Source organism: Leptosomus discolor, chromosome 4, assembly GCF_034619465.1.
Source record: "Leptosomus discolor isolate bLepDis1 chromosome 4, bLepDis1.hap2, whole genome shotgun sequence".
In the NCBI taxonomy this organism is placed as follows: Eukaryota; Metazoa; Chordata; class Aves; order Leptosomiformes; family Leptosomidae; genus Leptosomus; species Leptosomus discolor.
Genome location: NC_141394.1, coordinates 52,241,358 through 52,247,357, shown reverse-complemented (window position 1 = coordinate 52,247,357; position 6,000 = coordinate 52,241,358). Strand labels below are relative to the sequence as shown.

The 6,000-nt window shown below is 41.5% G+C and overlaps 1 protein-coding gene across 1 annotated transcript in view; it reads left to right on the top strand.

The window, feature by feature from the left end:
- Nucleotides 1-349: 349 nt before the first annotated feature.
- Nucleotides 350-6,000, top strand: part of CRACD (capping protein inhibiting regulator of actin dynamics) — a 42,097-nt gene continuing 36,446 nt past the window's right edge. Inside the window, exon 1 of the mRNA XM_086464452.1 lies at nt 350-510. The gene's annotated coding sequence lies outside the window, so the exon portion shown is untranslated. The remainder of the gene's footprint in view (nt 511-6,000) is intronic.

The following is a 6,000-nucleotide window of genomic DNA, read 5'->3' as shown; positions in this document are numbered from 1 at the left end:
TTTGGTGAAAAGGTCAAAGGTGTAAAGCCTAAAAACAAGCCTCAGTGCTATATTCTGGCTCAGCAAAATTATTGTTTGTCTTCATCCATATATTCGGTTGCACTGACACCTCAAAGCAGATCCTTAAAGCCAAGAACAGATGTTTTAATGCTCTTACCTTTGCTGTGTCAACATGACGTGTCAACAGCAAGTTGCAGCCCTGCATTTATATTGCAAGCGCCAGGCTGCTTCGGGCTGGTGACTTGCTCTTTGACCTCATTCTTCCTTTGAACCTGCTGTGGCGGTGCGTGCTGGCCAGCCGCGTCCCTCAGCCCCGCGCCTGTCTGGCTTGTAATCCGCAGACAAGAAAAAAGCAGGCAAATTCCAGCCTTTCAAGAAGCTCTTCGGCAAGAGGAAGAAAAGAGAGCCTGTGTCAGACTGTGAGGAAGCCAAACTGAAGCCCAGCCACTCCTTCGGCAACGTCTGCAACGGCACCTTCTCCTCCGATGAAGAGCCAAACGGTGGTCTGAGGTAAGTGCACGTGGGCCTGCTTCCAGCCCCTGCAAACACAAGGCTTGTTCTCCCTGCTTTTAACAGAATTAAATCTAAATTCTGCCTCTGCTGAGTGGTAGCAATTTGTACATTGCTTTTTACAAAGCATGTGCATCTCTGTCCCTCCTCTGAACGTGATACCTGCCGCCGTAGAGCCCAAGGTCTCTCTTCTTGCATGCATTACTTATTGGGTACATGTGCTGGCCTGCAAAGAAGAAATCCTAGGGTGAAGCAGAAATTAATTTGAATCCAGCTCTGTGATTTAACAGAACTCCATGGTGGACATCTGAGCAGAGGTGTTGATGGCATCTGTGTTTTCTAAAACTGGGAAAAGGGAAACTTGAACTGGCTGCTACTGATACTTTATTGCATGCTTTTCCCTCCAAGCTGGTATCTCTGGGTCAGGAGAGACACAACCTCTTTCAGTCTATCCCGTACAGTTTTTGCATTGTAACTGAGGTCAACAAACAGGCTGCTTTTATTCTGATCCACTTTGAACATAGAGTAGAAGAAGGAAGAGAGAGGAGAGAGGCACCTGGAAATCAGATAATATTCCAGTGACAAGAGGGGATCACAGAAGGATAGTGTGAGAATTTTCTGTAGAAATAGTGGGAGAAAGAAACTGTACAGAGTTAACTAGTCAGCAATCTAACTAGGAACAGAACAGGAAAAACAAACAAACAAAAACAACAAAAAAATCCCTACCCCAACAACAACAAAAAACCCCAAGACCAATTGTACAAGCTAATTGGGTCAGTAATACTTATTTCACTTTCCAACTGAAAGTCTCAGAGAGGTTAGTTGACTCCTGGTCAAAGCCCGCTTTGGAAAAAAAGGAACTGTTTGCACTGGGGACTGTGAGTATCTGAAAGTAACAAAAAATATGAGAGGATCAAAAACACATACCAAATTAATCTGCTCAGGAAAGAAATGTATATAAAAAACATCACCCTGCACAGTATTTTCAATGGTGCAAAATCATAACTGTGAAAAACGTGATTTTTTTTTTTTTTTTAATTTTTTTAAGCTTCTGGATTTTTTAGTTCTATTCTATGAAATTCTGCGAGTTCTAGGTTTCCTCTTTGGTTTCTGCAGTGCAGTCTTGTATACCTCTTTTGCCTGTCCCAACTTTTCAGAAAATCAAGACTGAGCATTCCCACACTGTAGAGGGAGATATGACTGACTGCTGTTGCGTTGCATTACCTGTGTGCATGATGCCAAGCTACTGTAGGAAGTTACAGTACCTTTTGCCTCGAGCAAACTGGTGAACAAGAGCAAAACAAAGGGTATCATCTTGCTGTCAGGGATTTCCCATTCAGTGGAGCTGAAAATGCAGTACTGTGCCCAGGAACAGTGATATGGGAACTTATCCCATTCCTCAACAGCGAAGTGAAGGTGTGGCAGACCTCTGTGAGTCTGTTAAATGCTTGCATTTTTAAATGTATTAATTTTTTTTTAATTAACGACGGCATTACATGTAAGCCTCTGGTGGAATAAATCAGACTGCACAATTTAAATCACGGGGGATTAGCAAATGTGAAGGGTCCCACGTCTCATCTCAAGTGGAACATTTCTTTCTGCCCCTGTGATTTGTGAGAGGTTCTTCTGTTTTAGCCTCCTAGGAATACTCAGTCAAAACTCTGATTTCCCTGTCAGGTTTCATGGTGCAAATGTGGGTGCGATTTGATAATAATTTTTAGTGTCTGCCACGTTACTCGTCTCACAACCAGCACAGATGTTCAGTGCAGTGCATCAGATTGCTTTGGGAAGCTTAGTTTTTCTACCCCTTTCTGTTTTCAGCAGCATGGTTTCCATCCATTATATTTTTTTGCCTTTAGTATAATTGCAAATGTTTATGAATTGAATGCAGAGATAGACTATCTAAGTAAAGTATGTGGTTGTTTACAGTTTGTCTAACAATAGATACATTGCCATACCTTCCACTATTCATATAGAAATGGACCAGAGCAAATATAAATAACCAGTAGTATATTTATATATCCAAAATCCTGAGTAGTTTTATAAAACCATTTGCTTCAAACTCTTTAAGAATGTGCAATGACTGTATATTTACAAAAGCTTAATAAAAGTTCTGATTTTGCAAAAAAAGTTCAGGGATGTGCCCATTCCCTTAATAGAGCTATATTTCTTCATGAACCTGTACAGTACATTAATTTGTTATCTGCAGACGTTTCATGTGGACTTTTTGTTTTGTTTTGGGAAGAGGAGGTTGTTATTTTGAAAAGATATTAAGGAAGGTAGAGTATTAAAGAAGGTAGAGACAAGCAAATAAATGAGTATAGGCTAAGTAAGAGATCTGTATTGCTTCCAAGACCTAAGCTAGTATTTCACTGTGTGCTGTATTGGCTTACAAGCCTGCTCAGAGGTAATGCCAGAGTCTCTAATGGAGACTGTGCCAACCAGGTGATGCAGACTTACCGGGAGCAATTTAGGTAATCTGCATATGGTGTAGATTGACTAGCTGAGTTGGAAGCAGCCTGAGAGATCTGCCTGTCCATCCTTTCTTACAGATACTTCCTGGACTCATCAGATGCAAATAACTTGCTTGGTATCCTGATGTATGCACACGTCAACCTATTTATTCATCCATGTTGTTTTGCAGTTCCCACGTGGGAGGTTTCCTACTGCAATTTGTCTTGCCCTGCCTTGTGAAAGACTGGAATTCCTTTTCCCACTTTTATATTCTGCTTCTTGAGTTTCCAAAGTTAAAACTGTATTCATTAACTTTCTCTCCTAACCATATGAGCTGGGAGATGGAAGTGCCTGTTACAAGACAAATGTTATAAGCCATGTTAAGCCACCTTTGTGGAGCTTCACTAAAGTCTCCAGAAGCTTCTGTTCTGAGGCTGTGATATGCACTTTATAAGATTTTATATTTGACTTACTTGTCACAGTTGACACTAAGCAAGCACTGGGGAGACATACCTGAATGGGCACCCGTGTGGTGCCCTACAAAAAAGGTTGTCATTCTGGGTTGATGTGCAAAGGCAGTGGGAAATTAGGTTTTTCTTATAGAGAGTACAGTAGAGTGCCTTTACGTGGGCTGAATGCAATATTTCAAAGGACCTGGAATTAGATCTGTCGGGTCTTTAAGATTCAAGTGTGACAACACCGATCTTCCAGGGAAAAGTCTGTTGGCAAACATCAGTCTCTTGAACGTGCCTGTCCATGAAATGGGACCCCTTTATTTGTAAATTCCCATTAAATTCCACATAATCCCTTTAAAACTGTTCTCAGGACACCTACATAAAGTCATCCTCCTTACAAAGAAATCACCTAAAGATCTTAGTTCTCTCTATATGCTGAGGAAGACTGCCTGTAAAGAAGAAAAGTGAGAGATTTCCAGTCTTGTAAACAACTTTGCCCAGTATTCACTGAACCTTTTTTAGCATGAGTTGTTATCGGGACTGAACCGCGAATCACCCGGCTCTTTGCCTTGTAGAGCTGTGCTAAACTGTACAGCGGTTACTACGCAGCTAGTGAATTCAGATGCTTTTCTGCTTGTGGGGACCATGTGCATAAGCAGTGTGATTTCTCTGAAGGTATTAGTTCTTCGATAGTGCCTCATTTTGGCAAGCAAAGTTGGTATTTGCTATTCAAGCTGTAGCCTTCTTGCACTTGATCAGATAATTTGGAGAGACCGTATAATTGCATTGTGTCACTTCCATGATTGCAGAAGTCGAAAGCATTCCCTTGCAAATATGAAGTTTGATTTCTGACAAGTTTACCTGCAGAATTTCAAAATTGTCTTTCCTTGCCAGGAAACTTAAATTCTAGAAATGTAAACAGGCATATACAGAGGTGGAGGAAAATCTTTAAGTACTTTTTGTAATGTTTGCCCAGTGTCTGCACTCAAAGACAGGCTTCATGTGAGTTTAAGGCAAGGATTTTGCACAGTTCTCATCACTAGGCTATATAGATAAGCAAAATAGGCAATAAACTGTTTATGGACCAAAGCTGCGGGAAGGAGTACAGTGTGTTCCCAGGCTGCGTCAGGAGTTTTATTGCTTGTGATGGAAAGTTCCTGGGGGGAGGCCCCAGGGTGGCAAACGGGGTTGCCGTGCCAAAGATGCAGCACAAGTCAGGTCATGCATCTCTATGGAGCTGCAAGTTGTATGAGTGGCTGTCTCTTGGTAAGAACTGAGGTCTCCTGAATTTCTCCATGCAGTCCGTCTGCCAGCACCAAGAGTGACTCTTTCTGTTTGAAAAGAGCAGAAGAAGGACTGGGGAGAGGGAAAAAATGTGTTTCATGGTTGTCTTAAGAGGCCTGCATTTAGTAATTTGCTGAAGTTAATTTTTGTCAGAGGCTGGGTGGATTGGGCTGTTTCACTGGTGATTTACACCTGAGTCCAAATGCCCCAGACAGTCTGAAGGTGGAAAGGAGACAGTGGTTTCATACCAGTCATCAGCTTTTGTAGTGCAAATGTGGCTTCTCTCTGCTTAAGAGATGCCAATAGCAGTGGTGGAAAGAACGTCAGTGATGAATGGACTGGACTTCCATGGGATGGGATACCTGCACAGTGTTTTTCTTGGTGTACAAAGTATTTTTTAGAGGGGAAATCGTGTGATCAAGATTTGATCAGTCAGTTGAGTTGTGATACCGGCAGTAAATTCCAGACAGCTGTTGTTATTTATCTTAGAAGTATTTGACCTGTAAGGTATAAATTTTAATTTTACATTAATTTTTAATTCCGTGTCTGAATGGCCACAAGGGGCACAAGCACAAATCTTCAGGCAGAGAAAGGACAGGAAGCATAGCTATCAACATGGCTAAATCACGATCTCTTTAATGGATTGAAATTTAAGAGAGTAGCCTACAGAAAGTGAAACAAATGATTATTCACAGAGGGATGTAAAGGATAGAGGGGAGTCATTTTATGGATACTGCTAGGAGAAGGCCTATGCAAAGAGTTGGTCCTCTGAAAGCAAGGAGGATATGATGGCAACAAATAATGCCAAGAAAGCCACAGTGTTTCAGTCCCTTTTTAACTTTCATCTCCATACAAAGAAAGGGGCGGAAAACGCAGGGAAAAAAAAAAAGCAGCACTAGGTGTACTTTTGACATTACATCTTGTTTTAGCCTGTGTGAACTTTGTTACTTTGAGTGCAGTTTATATTGGGTTTGTGCATACGTGGATAGCAGGAATACGACAGCTTTGAGAGAATACATATGCCAAATAAAACTCAGGCTCTTCTGAAGGGTGCAGATTGGGACCTGTATTCTTGTGGTTGTTTTAAGAGAAGTTAGAGATAGGAGAGGCTTGTTCAGTGCCCAGCCACCCTTTCTGTGAGTGTTCCCAGCTGAGTGTTTACCTTGGAAAACAAAATTATTCATCTGATTTTTCTAAACAGCGCACTCAGCTTGGGAATTTCTGCAGGTATTTGTGGTCTTCCACTCCTCCAACAACAGCATTTTATGTAAGACAGGTCTAGGAGGTGATACAGTTT